Source organism: Schistocerca serialis, chromosome 1, assembly GCF_023864345.2.
Source record: "Schistocerca serialis cubense isolate TAMUIC-IGC-003099 chromosome 1, iqSchSeri2.2, whole genome shotgun sequence".
Taxonomy (NCBI): domain Eukaryota; kingdom Metazoa; phylum Arthropoda; class Insecta; order Orthoptera; family Acrididae; genus Schistocerca; species Schistocerca serialis.
In genome coordinates this window covers 652,391,512-652,409,797 of record NC_064638.1, presented here as the reverse complement: position 1 = coordinate 652,409,797, position 18,286 = coordinate 652,391,512, and the positions used below count along the sequence as shown (strand labels likewise).

Genomic DNA, 18,286 nt, shown 5'->3' with positions numbered 1-18,286 from the left:
TTCACGCGGACTCTGCAACATTTTTCAAGACTATTTACTTTTTGATTAAGGAATTTATACGCCGTCGGACAAGCACCGAAGATGAAGCCGTCCAGTTCAGGTCACCACTAAGGAAATCATCGACAGATTCCATGAAGCGGTAATGCAAGATCGCGGAGATTGCTGAGACCATAAGCATCTCAACGGGGCGAGTGAATATTGTCCCACACGGAGAATTGCCTAGAAAGATGCTGTGTGCGAGGTGGCTGCCGCGATTACTCTGTCAGCAAAAGGCAAATTCCGCACAACATTCCAGCACAATGTCTGGCGGTGTTTAATCGCAATCCACAAGACTGTTTGCGCCTACTTGTCTCTGTGATGAAACCTGGATCCATGATCACACAACAGAGTCAAAACCGGCAGACCACACAATGGACAAATGTTGGTGAAGGTGCAGTGAAGATGGCGAAAGTCATTTTGCCAGCTGGTAAGGTGATGGAATTCACAAGGAATAATGCTCTTAGATTACTTGGAAAACGGCAGAACCGTAACTAGACCCTTTTGTATTGGATCGTTGGAAACATACGGTGGGTGAAAAAAAGACCAACGTTGGCACGCAACAAATGCTCTTTCATGAGGATAATGGACTATCTCACACGTCAGTCATAACACTGACCAAAGTGCATGAATTGGGCTTTGAAATGGTTCCTAAACACCTGTTCGTTAGATTCTAATGCAAAAAGAGACAGCCAGAGTCGCAACTAAGATGGATGTTAATTTAGTCGGTGACCGGTTTCGGGCTATGTCTATTCTCAAATCAACCAATGTTTGCCAAGTAAAATATCCGCCCAAAAAATAGCAAATAAAGTGGATAAATATGTTTTTGGTCCCATTTTATTTGTTGCTATTTTGTTATACGGCCATTTTACTTGGCAAACATTGGTTAGTTTGAGAATAGGCGTAGCTTAGTTTGAGAATAGGCGTAGCCCGAAACCTGTCACCGACTAAATGAACATCCATTTTAGTTGCAACTCACGCTGTATCTTTTTGAATCACAATCTAAAATGACTTGCTGACTCAATACATCCAGCACGCTGGAGTTATGCTACTCATTATACTTATCCTCTAGTGGCTTCTTCCTATGTCAGAAATTGAAACTCTGATTTGCTGGAAAGAAATTTTCATCAAATCAGGAAGCCGCGCGGGGTACCGACGTGATCTGAGGCACCTTGCCGTGGTTCGCGCGGCTCCCACCGGTTCGAGTCTTCCCTCGGGCATCGGTGTGTGTGTTGTCCTTAGCTTAAGTTAGTTTAAGTTAGATTAAGTGGTGCGTAAGCCTAGGGACGGAGACCTCAGCAGTTTGGTCTCATAGGAACTTACCACAATTTCCAAATTTCAAATGAGGAAACGATAGTTGTGGTCAACTTGTATTTTGCAGAGTTTGACAGAACCTGTTTTTACGATGGAATGAAAAAGCTGGAAGATCGTAAGACCAAGTGTATACCCCTCAAAGGTGACTATGTCGAGAAGTAAGTTGGGTTGTTAACGACACAACTCTTTTTTTTTTATGAGAGTTATCAAACCACTCCCGTACCATACCCTCGTATATTTTACATTTGAATTAGGGTACAAAACAGAACTTTTTGTACTTAATTTGGTATGTAACATACCATTGGAGACCTAATTATTGTAATTAACTAATGCGTAGCTTATAAATTATGACTTCGTTTCAATAAAATGTGGAGGAGTAAACTTCGCGATGGTTTAGCAACAATGTTATATTTCCCCTTCAGTGTTCTAGCGTTAAACAGTATTGCCCGTGAAAGTGAAGAGAAGTCCTGATCGCCCGCATCTCGTGGTCGTGCGGTAGCGTTCTCGCTTCCCACGCCCGGGTTCCCGGGTTCGATTCCCGGCGGGGTCAGGGATTTTCTCTGCCTCGTGATGGCTGGGTGTTGTGTGCTGTCCTTAGGTTAGTTAGGTTTAAGTAGTTCTAAGTTCTAGGGGACTGATGACCGTAGCAGTTAAGTCCCATAGTGCTCAGAGCCATTTGAACCATTTTTGAGAAGTCCTGATCATTTGACAGCTCCGTCGTGTTGAAAGACTGGACACAGGAAGGTCTGGCGGTAACAGCGCACACTCGAGTATTCATTCACGTGGAGCACTGTCTGTTTACAAACGTTCTGTACACTCCTCGCACACTATCCTTTTAACAACATTAATACACAGTGTCATGTCTACGAATAAATCCTCATCGTTCATTCTTTTCACAAAAATCTAATGCAGCTTGCCTTTTTATGGGTTCCGTAACTCAGTGGGTGAAAAAGGAACCCTTGTAGGATTACTTTGTTGTCAGTCTGTGTCCGTCTGTTGAGACCCCTTTTTCTCAGTAACGGATAGAGTATCAAATTGAAATTTATCTCAAATATTAAGGTCTACGGTCCCTTGGCGATGTAAAAACTTTAAGCTTCCAAGCTGATGGAATCAAAAGACAAGGCCATTTATGTCACATAATACATCTATAATTATACATAATTGAGTTTCTACGGTACCCTCAGAGCGCGAGTCCTGCTAGTACTTGTCCACTTTTTAAATTAGGCCGTCTCCTTCGCACATGATGACTTGTTTGTTCTGGAGCCTTTTAAAATGAACTCCCATACACACAACAAAATTTCGCAAAATTTCCTCACTAATCTTAACTTTCAGTTCTATTCAACTAAAGGTGTGAAGTCTGCACAAAGCAGATGTTTCTCTGTATCGCTTATAATAAACGGAACTTGTTGCATGACAATGCATTTATCCATATTGTCTTGCGATGTTTATTACGTTCACTTTGCTTTTTCTTTGGTTCTAGATACTTTAATCCCACTCCGCTCTGTATCGTGTCCTCCCTCCGTACTTTGTATGCCATCCCCCAACGTCAGTTTTAATATTTTGCTTGCACGTTCCGTCTGTTATTTCTTCAGCAGCGTCACTCCTTCACCTACTCGTCGTCAGTACATGTCATGACGTTGCCAGCGAGCGTGCTCGACTGACCGTGAAAGGCTTCCGCGATCGCATTTCTTATTTGCACTGCCAAGTAACAAAGTGCACTATTTTGAACTGGAACATTTGGCTGTACTTAACGTGGCGACTGGATCTATGGTTCGCTTTGTCGACTAACAGGCACTGGCAGTGCAGTATTGAAACCCTGCTCTCTTCGTTTTCCTTTATGGATGTGTCTCTGTGGATCACTGTCAGCTACCAGTCGAAAGGTTTGGAGTTCAGTGCTCAGTCGGCGCAATTACTTTGCCACTTATCTATTCTTTAGCATCTGGCAATGAATTTTTAATGTGAAATGCCCACTCTCACCGCAGTCCCCATGTAACTGGCACGACAAGTCACTTACAAGGTGTGAGAGAAGAGAAATCAAAAAGCAAAGTTCTGCCTAATAAAAACAATACGGTGTTCAGCTCAACCTTTGGACATGAGTCATCTTTACCTTAGTATCGTGAGGCTTTCTAGACAGTATTTATCGGATGATTAATGGGCTTCATTTTGTAGCCATACACGCTGGTTGTAATTGATGGTGTAGGGCAGTAAGCGTAATGAGTATAAGGTATATTTACTTACCACTGAGGATAATAGTACCCACCCATTGGACTCCTAACTTAGGTAAAGCCCCATATTCTCGTTAGGAGACAAAGAGCAGTTAATTGTCACGTGCGACAAGTTATATACATATAGTGTTCATACCAATGATAAATTTTGCGTAATAGTCCATTACTTTAAGTATGTACGAGGGAGTTGCATTAATAAACGGAATCACATTTTCAGCCGCGGGACATTGACGTTAGGTATATCATACAGGTTCTTACTGTAGCATTATGGGTTCAACCATGAGCATAACGTATAAAGGAATTATTCTATATTATATTTTGCGATGAATAAAGTATCTACATAGTTTGCCTCTTAATGTTGATGGACTTCCAGGTTATGCAAGGGAGGCCGACAATGTGTTTGAATTTTGTGTGCGGTATTTTTGAGGATATGACATACTGCAAGTTGCCACTATTGGCATAGGTGCTGCTTAGTTATCTGTACTGCATAGCAATGTAATTTATCATCGGTCGACCGGTCTGTAGCTTCAAAAGTTGTGGTTCTTCGTGTGCGTAATACGACCTGCGGTGTTTTCTTTTTAATGTAAGGAATGTATGCACTCTAACGTACCAGAATATATTTGTATTATGTGTTGTGTCTGTACCTCAGAATGATTCAGCTACTTTTTTGCTGGGTTTTGTGCAACCCACAACGGTTTCCAAAACCAAGCACAAACTTATGATATTCTCTCGCTCGCTACATGTAAACTACCAGTCCTACAGAAAAAAATGAACAGGACCTTTTTGTAGGAAATTTAATGAAGTTAAATTTTGTACAGGGATACATTTCCGCTGGAGGCCACGGTTTCAGAGTTATTCAAGAAAAACACATTTCCAAGTCACTTTTGTACGTTTCTCGAATAATTCGAAAATGTATCACATTACAAAATTTAAATTCACTACATTTTTTACAAAAAGATTCTGTTCATTTTTTTCTTTATGACCAATAGCTTATGCATAGCGAGCGAGAGAATACGAAAATCTCGCACGTGGTTCTCGAAGGCATTGCGGGTTGCATAAAACCCAGCTGAATCACCATGCATATAAACATGTGTTAGAGCCACCTGTGACGTAAGTAAAGGAGAAGTACCAGGTTTAACGATACTCAGAATCTGTGTCAACACAGACAGGTTTGTATAGAACGGTTTTCCATTTATTCAAGTACAATATTTGCAGTCAGGAATATCTACAGCCAGGTATGATTCTAGTCAGATTTGCCCTATTGTTTTTACCCGCATGAGAATCTGCATGACTCAATTGTTTTGCTTTTAAAATTCATATGTAATTACTATCTAATTTACCGTATCGTTCACTTTTACGTAAGAAAACGAATGTAAAGTTTGAAATACATCCAAATCATGTAATAAAACAAGAAATTCTGCGAAGGTATTAAAGCTGGTGTAGCTTAGTAAGTCGCCTGAAGTAATCCTAAATTCCACAGTTGTAGTTCGCTACATCCCCATAACCGCATTTTCATGTCACCGAGATCATTTCCCAAGCAGATCTAAATCATAGGTAAATACCGACGACAGAACGAAAAATGAAAGTGTCCCACTATGCAAATAATTACTTCATTTTTACTTCCTTCATAAGCGGCATGGTAAGGCTTTTTCGACAGTATTTCATACACACCACATGGCGGTTAACACGTTGCCCACAACGACCACAGAGGTTTGTCGTAAACAGCAAAAGGCCTTAAAAGCAGAAGTCTTCATATTCTGTAAAGTAAAAAGCAAGCTGCGCTTGTGGTGGAGGAACTGGCTTTTCCTGGAAGAACGCCACAACTACCATACAGTTCCACCAAGGATAAGTTTCCAGTCTCTTGTGTAAAGCCTGTCCTTGATGGTCTCTTACGTTAGTTGTGTTTTAGTTACTGAGATCTATTTTTCCTGTAGTATTCACGCATTTAGAGAAAAATAAACAGATTACAGGCACGAGTGTGCATTGCGGCGCCACTGATTTAAAAGACGCACTGCGGAAGGATCGGTATAGCCTTGTAAAACAGCCTGTTGGGTCTCCTTGTGACGTAACGGGGAGAGATAACGAGGACTTGCCTGCTCATTCTTGAGTTTACAGACATTAAAAGATGTTTACAAGGTGGCTCTTTCTCTAGCAACGTATCATTGCTGGAGACGAAACTGCTCGGAGAAATAATTTTGTGAGAATTACTGCCGTCGGCACTGTTTACTATCGAAAAGACAAACAATGTCTTCAAAGAAAGCGTCTACGAATGCACAATAAAGCTGACAATTGTTACCTGCCAGAGTTTACGTGTTGAACCCAACGGCGGGATGTTCCGAGCAACTTTTCCAGTCATTTTCATTCCTTACGATGGCGCAAGCTGTTTATGTTGTTTCCGTTGCGTAGTGTTTGTGATAAGAGGGCGGCTGCTACCTCTTAGTGGTCAGACTACGAACTACCGCTATCGTCGTGTAGTCTGACGAAGTAATATAACTGGAACATGAATGCATCTTATGCGAGTGGTGTTCAATTAGTAATGCAACACATTTTTTCTTGGCCGATTTCGGTTGAAAAAATGAGGAATTTTTTGTGGGGCATCATGGAATATTACCGATTCAGCTCCTACAATTTTTATAGAACTATACGGACTGAAGCGGGACTGTTCCACGACGTTCCAATATGTGACGGTGCTATACGTAACCTTCAAATTGGTGCCTGTAAGAGAGCTGAGTTTCTTTTGGCGAAAAACCAGAGCATCACAGATAATCATAGGCGCATGCAGAACGTCTTCGGAGACCTGGCAGTGGACAAAAGACGGTAAGTCTTTGGGCATCTGTCATCATCGCAACGAGGTCGCACAAACCTGTCCAACTCCCGCGAGCCGGCCGGCCGCACGCACTGTGAGTCTTGCAATGTCGGAACGAGCGGACATTCTCGAGCGATGTGATCACAATCAAAAACGATGCTGCTCATTTGTACGCGTCTGTTGATAGTGCTGACACACTCTTGCATCAGTTGGGGTACTCAAAGGCGTGTGTCCTCTGTGTTCCTAGGTGCCTAACAGAAGATCACAAGGAGCAACGAAGGACCATCTGTGCGGAACTGCCTGCGCGTTACGACTCTGCCCGTAACAATTTTTTGTCGAACATCGTCACAGGCGATGAAACATGTGTTCATCACTTCTAACCGGAAACAAAACGGCAGTCAATGGAATGGCGCCACACCACCTCTCCTCCGAAGAAAAACTTCAAAGCCGCACCTCAAGCAGCCAAAGTTATGCCGGAAGCTTTCTGGGACTCTGAAAGGGTTATTCTATTTGACTTCCTTCCTCAGGGTGCAACGATCAACTCGTAAATGTATTGTGCTACCCTCAGGGAATTGGAGAAACAATTTCAGAGTGTTCGTCAGCACAAAAATGCAAACAGACTTCTCCTACTTCATCACAATGCTAGGCCTCACACACGTCTGCACACTCGAGAGGAGCTCACAAAACTTCACTGGACTGTTCTTCCTCATCCATCCTACAGCCCTGATCTCGCACCTCCCGACTTCCATCTGTTTGTCTCAATGAAGGACGCACTCCGCGGGAAGCAGGACGTGGATAATACGGAGTTCTTGATGCAGCAAGACTCTGACTCCGACATCGAATTGTGGATTGGTACCATGAGGCATACAGATACAGAACTCGCAGTAAGGTGGCGTAAGGCCGTCGCATTGAACGGAGATTATGTTAAAAACGATGGAGATAATGTGGTGTACTAGAATCCTAAATAAAACTGACCTACTTTCAGAAGAAAAACGTCGCACTACTTATTGAAGGCTCCTCGTACTTTGGTAGTGGAATATGCACTGCGCTTATGAATATTGCCTAGAAAGAGCCTCTAGACTGTGGCTACGCCATTTCTCTGGGATTTTCTTCCTTTCAAAAGTGGTCCCACAATTTAGAAAGGTGTGGGAAGGAGGGAGGGGTTAGGGGAGAGGCGTCGACAGTACTAAAATTGTGAGGACGTGTCGTAAGAGCAAGCTGAATAACTCGGTAAGTCCTGTATTGAGGGGATATATTGGAGGGGATACTAACAAGGGAGACTGTAGACAGAACCAACCGATTCGGCTCATATTTGGCAGGTGACATAATAGACTCAAACTTAACGAGATCGATAAATGACTGAGCCTTTTTTATCATCATATGTGAGAGCTGCAACCGCTTATTTTGTTGGCAATCGAGGACAAAAACTGTTACGACTCCCACCCATGTACTCATAACATAAATGCTGTTCAACGGAAGCGCTGCTGGAGTAGCTATCAAGAAATGGGGCTGGGGAGAAGAGGACACGTTTTCGATGCCCGAATGTATCCTGCAGTTGTGTCTCAAATGTATTTGCTACCCTATCGAAATAGAGCGTCAATAAGGTGACCAATAAGGAATAATATCAAGGTGGGCAAATAAATTTTTCAAGCGACTTTGATTAATTAAGAATTAAAATGTTAGTCGTGATTGCCTTACAACGGTCTTACACTCTGTTGCATGTCCTCACTTTCCTTCGAACAGCTACATGGATGACACGTGTCATATAATCATACGAAGCAAATATACTCGTGCCACTAATGAATGTAATGTTCGTGCGACTACACGGTTTGACGGAAAACAGACTTGCTTCACATTTAAAAGTATTTCTTTTTCGGCAATTGCATCCTACGCAGACGATAACGTTACCCGAGGGAAAAAAAGAAAGAAAAGAACCGTGCTTAAAGCTGATCGTGAATTATGCGACGAATTGTTGTTGCATCTGCGCGGTTGTGCAATTCCCGCTGGCTTTCTAGAAGCACACTGCAATTCTTAAACATTCAAATAAACTTCTGTACTACGCCTCGCTGCATCAAGCACCGCGCGATCGGCTGTCTTCAGTCGCCTGTGACGACTTCGCAGCCATATTACCTTGAAATGTTTTCATACAACGAGGCTTAAAATTTTGATTCTTTACTCGATACGGAAAATAACGCAAATAAAAAACACTGCAGACACATGTTATCTGCTCCCCAGCTAGATGCTTTGATCACCATGCGCAAGGCGCTTTCGTTGAAGAGCGGATGACTACATTATGGGTACACAAGAAGCACTCGAAAAACATGCGTGTGTCGACCCCATACAAGCATACACGGCGATGGAAAATGTTCACTTTTCAATAGCCCATCGATCCGATCAAACTTGATTCGACTGGAAGTCATGGACTTAAGGGGTGGTTTTCTAAAAACACGAGGGGTGTTGAGCCAAAATATTTTAGAGTCTTTCATTTTAGGTTGTATGCAGGTGACCTGCCAAATACGAGTATAAGCCGAATCGGCTGGCTGTATCGGAGGCATTCGTTTCATTACTGAGGCCATTCAGGCGCTTACGTATTAATTTTAATGTGTTGCATCCTAAGGTGTGTGCATTATGAGACATCGATTTGTCCAAGGTTAAGTCTAAATATTTCTCTTGGTCTCTCGCAGTTATTTTTGACCCCGATGTGTGATTTCTGCTGCTTTGCAATTTGTGTTGACTGTCACCTTTTATGTCGCTGCTTGAAAAATATTAGCTAAGTTTTTTTGAAGTCGTTATGATTTGGGCAATTTTCCAATTTTAATTCATGTAACCATATTTGCAGTTTTTTTTGTCCCAACTGCAGTCTTGCATTAGTGGGCGGCGAGTGCCACCAATACGATGCCTTTCGTTCCATACCGTTGATTGCCGAATGTCTGCTATACACCCGTTGACTGCCGAATGTCTGCTATACACATACAGGAGGGGTGAGATTCACCCCTTGCGGAACTCCCTTTTGTTTTGGAGGGCTACATGTAAGACGACGCAACGTTTACATGTGCAAAGATATTTACAATTAGACTAGGGAATTTTGGTGTAACACATCTTTTGATTAGTTTATAATACACACACCTGTCGAATGCCCGTTCTATGCCCAAAAGTACGGCACCTGAGTTGTGCAGTGTGAAGCGGTTTCAAAATAACACTACAGACTCTTAGGATCGGGTTTACTGTTCTGTTCCTAACAGTCTCTAGTGTCACAAAAGAGCTTGGCATTGCTAAATGCTCGAGTGCCCTATTTCTGGACTCAGAAAGGGAATTCGACAGGGCGTGTTGTAATGGAGAGATACTACATAAGAGTATGTCCCCTATTATAAATCGGAGGGAAACAAAGTCGATGCGAGTGCCATAACACCGTTGACGCCAATGCAATCTCTACTCGCAGTGGTCACTGTCACATCTATGTGATCGGTACCTCTGAAATTCAGCCACTTTTCTGAGGGAGGCAATGGTGGTTTCTATCGGAAGCTCGGAATTTCATAGTGAATTAACGCAACAAGGACACTAAGAATAGTTCATAGAATTTCGGTGTACATCACAACTAAATAATACATTTACGCTGAGTATCACACTTCAGACTTCCATTCACGCAAGAACAGCGTTCTCGATTAATGACGAAACAGCGAGAACACAACGATATGAAGATGAGAAGTTGGCGGCCTGACTGAGATCTTGTGTACGAGGACTGTGCATGCAAGACATCAGTCGAGGTGGTGTGGTGGCAAGACACTGGACGAGCATCCGGGCAGATGTCGTTTCAAAGCCCCGTCCAGGCCATACAGATTTACGTTTCCCGTGGTTTCCCTAAACTGCTTCCGGCAAATGATACAATAGTACGAAACGCATACTTTTGTAATAATAGTCCATCACAGGTGCTTTTTTTAATATTTCACTTATTCCCTATCTCTCCTCAGTCCCAGTTTGAGTTCTACGTCTAATTACCTAGTCCTTGTCGGCAAATTTCTTCTTTTTTTTGGAATATGGTGTTTGCAATACGAATACAAAGAAAAATAATGAATCGGATTTCTTAGTAACTTTTAATTTGAGATGATATGCAATGAAGATTAGCTTACTCGATCTCGGAAAATAACAAAAACTAATCGAATGCGTGACGTGGCGAGCATGGTGCATTTTTTGAAGTATAATTGTGATGATCAGTATTAACGTTACTGACGAGTTATTCCGAAGAGAAATTAACAATCATTTTATTTAAACTGCAGGATTTCATTCTATATTAGATGCACGAGTTACGTTAAGAACAAAGTTGAGCAAAACTGCAAATCAGAAAAGAAAGAGCGTCCTACGCCCACATGTGTACAGACTAAAGAGGAAGAACACCGTTGAAGAGTAAGTGCAGAATGTTGTGAAGTGTTTGCAGAGTGATACAGCTTGAAATCGCAGGGACATCCCCTGCAAGCTTGCAGCGTCATCTGTGCACTCAGGTAATCAGCGATAGTATGCGAATTCTTCTAAACAGTGACTCCTGTGCTTTCGCCATCTCATTCAGTAGGCGTCCTAGCCTTCACGATGATGACATCTTTCCTCAAAATGTAATAAACGAAGCGCGATTTACGACGCAGCGTGCGTGAGTTTTGTGATAAGTTTCCGGCCTCGTCGTGAACATAACAGCACTCGTCAACAAAAATTGAAGAATTTGTTTGCGCATGCGTAGTAAGATACACATCGAAATTTCTGCCATTTAGGACGCGCAGTTGTTCTTGATGGCCTTTTCAGTGAGCTGATGAGCGACTTTCTGCGAAAGTGGCCAAAATCGAGCATCGAGCTATCACTGGATTTTTGTTATTGAAAGATATTATGCCTATCCAAATTAAACACGAGTTTGACACTGTTCACGGGAACTCTGCGCCATCATTTGCCACAGCGAAATTTATGGCGCTGAATTTAAATGTGGACATACAAGCTTTGGTGACGAACTTTCGGGACGACCAAAAACTCCTTTCACTGACAGCAACATCGCTGAAGTTCGCCAGACAGTGCTAGAGAAACGTCGAATTAAGGTGAGAGAGATAGCACAGGCTATTAGCATATCTAAAGAGAGTGTTTGTCACATACTGTAACCTCCCCACAAAAATTTACAAGACAGAAATATTATTTATGAATGTCAATGGTCATTGCTCTGTGCGTAACCTGCCCACAATGAAATGTACTGACAATGGGAACAAAATGTGAAATTCGCATTCTGACTCAAATATAAATTCTTCACCAAAAAATTAAAGTCAATTCAGTGACAAGAAAATTCAATTAAACCGAAACATCGGTCTTTGGCCCTGTGTGAAACAATCAGAATTAAAGTCTTACCTCAGAATAACTGGATGTCAAATTTCTGCTCTTATTTCTGCGCACGGCTTGGAGGAACTGCATTGCAAATAATAATATTCCTTTTTTCTGTGATTTTACTGAAATTTTTCTTTTAAAAAAGTGGAGTGAAATGGGAAGTGCAACGAAATCTTTAGTTCAATAAAAAATAAAATTTTTGAAAAATGCTTTTGAAATCAAAATTATTATTGGGGGACTTGTTAGAGATTGATTACAATAAATAAGTTTTACATTGTCTAATGATTATATTAATTAACAGTGTACCTCATTCAGCATCTTGACCAGTGTTGCCGACCGCCTACATCACACAACCGCACTGGGCTGCTACTACTGACCGACCGCTCTGCATGACGACTATTAGCGTACAGCACTGCACGACTACACAGAGCTACAGACTCGCAACGACTGACAACAGAGTACTGAGAACCGCTCGCAACACTCGCGCGGTCAAGCGCAAACTCTCTGGTCACAGATGCTACAATGCCTCGCCATCGCTGCTATGTTACATACGTGTTTCATAACCCTCCACTGGGGGGGCAAAAATTTGGCAGCGATGGTGAGTCATTTGGACTTGCCAATCGCGGCAAAATTTTTAATTAACTAATAAACTTCTACAATTTACAGAATAATTAGATGTAGTACATAAAGTAAATGTTGTGCACACGCACTAAGTACAAGATATATCAGACAAAGACAAAATGTGAGTACAAAACATAGTAGCAAATCAGAAAAAATGCATATACAAATTATTTGACAGATAACAAAGTGCACAGGCACTGAAAAAATTCTTTAGCATATTCAGAACAAATAAACAGACTGGCAAAAAATATTATGTTGACAAGTGACATAAGTGTACTCGCATTGGAGTTCAGCGAATCGAAAAATGTATAACCTATGAACATAAATGATGTTACCAAAAAAATTTTTTTTTTTTTATGTGACAAGAATCAGGATAGGAAAGGGAAGGATTGCATCATGGTTGTAGCACTTTAGATTGCACACAGCTGTTCTGAAAGTCCATATCTTTCCACAGAAGTACAACACCAAGTGACACAACTTGAAGTTCTTTTCCCATCAGAATTTATCAGTGTAGCCAAGACACTGAACTGTCGTAGTAATGTTCCATGTTTTCATTTTGGCAGTACCTTACGTACACCAAACAGTGGGACCATAATAATGTCTTCATCGCTCACGGTGGTGGACAGCATGTCGTGTCAACACCACTCTCTTACAAGGCACACCAACGTAGAATTAGTGCAAAACCAAATATAGTGCTCCATGATCACTAGGATAAACAGGACAAATGGACATTGCAATAATTCAGGGTAGTTAGCTCATGAGGTGAAGGACATTATGTCACATACCATTGACAATTACAGTCTTCATTAGTAGTTTGCGGCATTCATAGCCCAGTTATTGAACATTTCTGTACTAAGTATGCAGTATTACAGAAAAATGTTCATTAATTGTTTTACATAGAATCAGTAGCCTTCTTTTCCTGGTTACAAATTATTATGAAATAATCGCATTCTTTTCAGTTACAGAGTATAATTAAGAATCATTAACCTTCTCCTAATTACAGTTAATTAATCATTTGTCATTCCAATAATAATCATTATCCTTTTCCTAATTACAGTTAATTAATCATTTGTCGTTAATTAATCATTTGTCTAATTACAGGTAATTAATCATTTGTCGTTCCAATAATAATCATTAGCCTTTTCCTAATTACAAAGCATTATTAAACAGTCACATTCATTTCCAATTACAAAGTATGAACATTGAAAACAAGAGTTAATTAATGGCATAATTAATAACAATTCGTGGAGTGGCATTAATTATTGGCACTCAGTGGCCAGCAAGTATTGAATAGAATCATCATTCAGTATTATTCAGATTATTACGAAGTCATTATTAAAAATCAGCTAATTAGTCATAGCATTAATAATCATGGGCATTATAAGTACTCATTACAATAAACAGTGTTCCTCATTCAGTAGTATTCAGATCATTACAAAGTCATTATTAAAATCAGTTAATTACAATCAAAGCATTAATAATCATAGGCACTATAAGTAGTCTCATTACAATAAACAGTGGCAGTTATTAGCTAGTGACAAAGCATTATCTTAAATATATACCTTTTTTTTTTGTCTCATTAAGAAGTCATTACTCAAGTGACGTACTATTCAGAGCTAATCAGTATTATTCAGAATTGTCTCAAACTGGTGTCACTATTTGGGACTGGTAATACCTTTTTTTTTGTTAGCAATGCATTGCGTTGGGATCGATAATTAATTGCTGAGGCATAACACTATTTGCTTTTGACCTATTGCTGCAAACGAGGATAGGTAACGTCATTCGTCATGAGTCAGCTGTAGCAAGGTTATGTAACAAGGCAGTATATGTGATCACATTTATAAATGATAAACACAAATGGGTAAAAATACAAAAAAATGCAAGTACTAGAACAGGTATAATAAGTAACAGGTTTAGCAAGTATCATGAAAAACTTCTCCTGGAAAAAAAATACAAAATGGATTATTGACCTGAAAGAAGAAACGCATACTATGCTGAAAAGTAGTGAACGTCGAATTAACAGGTAGTGAAATGTGTATAAAAATGTGTTCCATAGCTGTCCTTTCCAAAACTTTCCGTCATCCTACTATGCAATATAACACCTGCTGTCAAAACAAACTGCAACAAATACTTAAGTAACTACATAGCATAAATATAAAACTTCAACATTATCCTCATCTGTAAAGAAAAAACTTCATTATCAATCACTTCATTATCCACATTATCATAACTTCATTATTATCATCACCTGTAAAGAAAAACTTCATTACTCATAATACCATATCCTTCATCATTATTCATCAGTATTCATTATCATCTGCAAAAAATCACTTCATTACTCATTATACAACTATTCCTTATCTCTAGCATATTTCATCACTAAAACAGATGTGTAGTTCAGTCTGACAGCCTGCATCAATCACCTTGTATTCTGAAAGAAAAATTAGTTAAGACTGCTATTCTATGATGAGTATTGTATATTCTTGTTAATGTTTGTTAATCCTGATCCATTTACTCTTCCTCATAAAGTTATTGCATCTCCTTTCGTTTATTCCGTAGGTGAAATTCCCATTTCTGTTGGATTTATTTCTTACATACATCATTTCTTTCTGAAATTGATGAACAGAGATTAATGTCTTGCATTTAAATCATATACCCACTAAATAATGACTGGTTTATGGTAACATACTTAAGCATACAGCATAACATGACAGAAAACGTAATATGTCAAAAACATTGACAGTGTTCAAATGCAAAAATATACACAGAATAATATAATGCAGCAGCAAAAAGAAAAATGTAAAACACTCACGATGTTGAGATATCATAGGGCAAAAAAAAATGTCAAAGTCGACTGGTGTGTGTTATATCTTAACTATTTCACAATGCATATAAACAAAACTGGAGTACAATCATATACACAAAAAAGTGGAAAATGTGCACGGTCTGATGTGTAACGACAAGAAAAGCGACCTGCTAACCTTACCTTGCCGGGCACTTGCCAAGAAAAAATACGATAATCATCAGTAATTAGTCACGTGAAATAATTGCATTAGTAAATGGCATCATAGTGTGTTGAATCATACAGTGGTTTCACTCAATAAACGGTTTAATGTTTGAGATATGGTGATTGCCTTTCGATTTTCTAGTTCTCAAAGTTTCGACGTGTACAACATTGGGGTGAGGGATGCTGCGAATCCGATACGGACCTGCGTATAGAAGTTCAAATTTACTGCACTTACCTTTTAATTTGCTGGATAAATAGTGTGTACGTACTAGTATCTTCTGTCCAACGTGAAAGACGCGGCATGTACAAACCTGTTTTTGCTGTCTTCTCCGGCGCTCTGCGGCACGTTTGATGTTGTTCAGCGCAATGTCAATTATTTCGTGGTGTCGTAATCGACGAGATGTAGGAAATGTTATTAATTCTTTAATTTTGTTAGGTGGTTCAGCATTTTTCAGTATAACAGACGGAGATAGCATAGTGGATTCATTTGGAATGGAATTAATTACATCTTGGAATGAGAATATGTGTGTGTCCCAATCAATATGTCTTTTGTGGCAGTATATTCGGCACAGTTTACCAATTTCTTTCATTAATCTTTCACAGGGGTTCGAAGAAGCGTGGAATTCTGTAACAGAGTAATTTCGTTCAGCAGGTGACAGAATGCGACTTGCAAATGCGATGTTTTTTAATAACTGTTGAACCATCTTCTTCAATTTCCTGGAAAATATGTACGCCTAAAGCGGTGTTGGAACTGTCGGAGAAATGTTTCTGGCTCGTAACATGCGTGTCCATACGCTACTACGAAATTGTGATCCATTATCAGAAATTACTTTCATTACATGCCCTACATGAGATAGAAAATGTTTTACAAATGCTTTCGAAACAGTTTTGGCAGTAGCTTTGCGTAATGGAGTGAAAGTAACAAATTTTGAAGTGAGCTCAACAGCGACAAATATGTAGCAAAAACCTCTGTTAGTTCTCGGAATCGGACCAAAAATATCTACTGCGGCCATATGTCTTAATTTAACAGGTATAATGGGATATAAAGGAGGAATATGTGAAGTGGTGTCTGATTTAGCTTTCTGGCAAATTTTACAAGACGCTAAAACTCGTCGTATACGTTTTTCCATGTTAGTAAAATAACAGTTCTGTCTCAGTATAAGAAAACATTTTCGTGCTCCGTAATGTGCGTAGCTTAAATGAGTGTACCAAATTAATTTGTTGACCAGTTCGTCAGGAATGCATAATAACCAATTGTTGCTGTCAGGGTGAGAGCGGCGAAACAGAATGTCATTGCGTACAGTGTAGTGGTTCCTAATCGTTACATTATTCATATCTAGCCAAAGGTGTTTAATTTCTTTCCACACGTTGTCTTTATTTTGTTCTTGTGCTATGTCCTGTAATGACGATGAAATAAAGTTTTCAAATGCAACTTGCTGAATGTACATGACGCTGAAATTTGTTTTGCAGAAGTTGGTTGCTACGTCTTGCTGATTGTTGCCGAGAGAACGCGATAGCGCGTCTGCTATAACATTTTGTGTGCCGGGAATATGGACAATCGTAAAATTAAATTCTTGTAAATATAGTTTCCATCTGCTTAACCTGTCGTGAGTGAGTTTAGCCGAAAGTAAAAATTGTATCGCTCTGTGGTCTGTGTAGACGGTGGTATGTCTGCCATAAAGAAAGTGCCTAAATCTCGTAAAAGCCCATACAACACATAATGTTTCCAATTCTGTAACAGAGTAATTTCGTTCAGCAGGTGACAGAATGCGACTTGCAAATGCGATGTTTTTTAATAACTGTTGAACCATCTTCTTCAATTTCCTGGAAAATATGTACGCCTAAAGCGGTGTTGGAACTGTCGGTGGCAATGGAAAAATTTCTAGTAAGATCTGGGTGCGATAAAAGTGGTGCATTCAACAGAGCATGTTTCAAATAACATTCTCGTGAGCAAAATTCTGTGTGTCAAAAGTAATGTTTGCGTTACTGTAATATGCAATCTGTGCTGTATCTGGTTAAAATCTATCGTATGTGTTATTATTTACGGGAGAATGTTGTGGCATATCCACTATATGAACTGTTCTGTTATTTCTTACTGACGTATTACGCTATCGATGACACCTATTGTCAGGATCATTCATGATTATTTGTTGTTGCTGATGTTGTTGCTGCTCGTAAGATCGACTGTTATTAAGTGTACGCTGAAAATTGTGCTCGTTATTTTTTTTACGTCCGTCATGATAGTAATTTTTATACGGCGCATTGCGATAGGAATTCAAATACTGTGTTTTCTATACGTAGTTATTTCCTTTCTGCTGTGCGTTACTATTTGTTGCGGCTGGCACTACACGTGCACGCGGCGAAACATTAAAGCCTGGTTGACCTTGTAGACCGCATTGTTGGTTAGGTACGCCAAGCGGCTGACTTTCATGCTATTGTGGTGTAAAGGTCTATTGTTACCAAAAATGCGCTTGCTGTTAATTTTATACATACTGATGATTACGATTTTTATCTGTTATTAAAATTACGCTGGTTCTGGAGTGCCTACTGAAAATTGTCACATTCGGTAAAAGATTTGTCGTATCCGGTTTTCATTACATACGTTTCTTAATTCTACAAAGAGCAATAGTTAAAGAGCTGTTTGGATAGATATAAAGGATAGTAGAAGAGAAGGCAGCAGTGCAGAAAACTAAAGATGAAACAGCACTACTACAGCTCGGGGCCCTATGCTCGCTACGGCACATATTCATTAAAGCGTAATGAACCCCCTGAGGTCCATTACGCACTGCAAATAAATTTCAGCTTTTGTGTTATAGGCAATAGCGGTAAAATTTCAAAAGCAAATCGCTGTATTCTTGCTAATTCTAGTTTCATCATTATTGGCAATGCTGTTGTAAATACAAAAATAAATTGTCGCATCTGGTTCAA

The 18,286-nt window shown here is 39.9% G+C and overlaps 1 protein-coding gene across 2 annotated transcripts in view; it reads right to left on the bottom strand.

The window, feature by feature from the left end:
- The window catches only part of LOC126479202 (uncharacterized), a 687,919-nt gene that overhangs the window by 350,235 nt on the left and 319,398 nt on the right, over window positions 1–18,286 (bottom strand). The gene's annotated exons all lie outside the window — the stretch shown is intronic.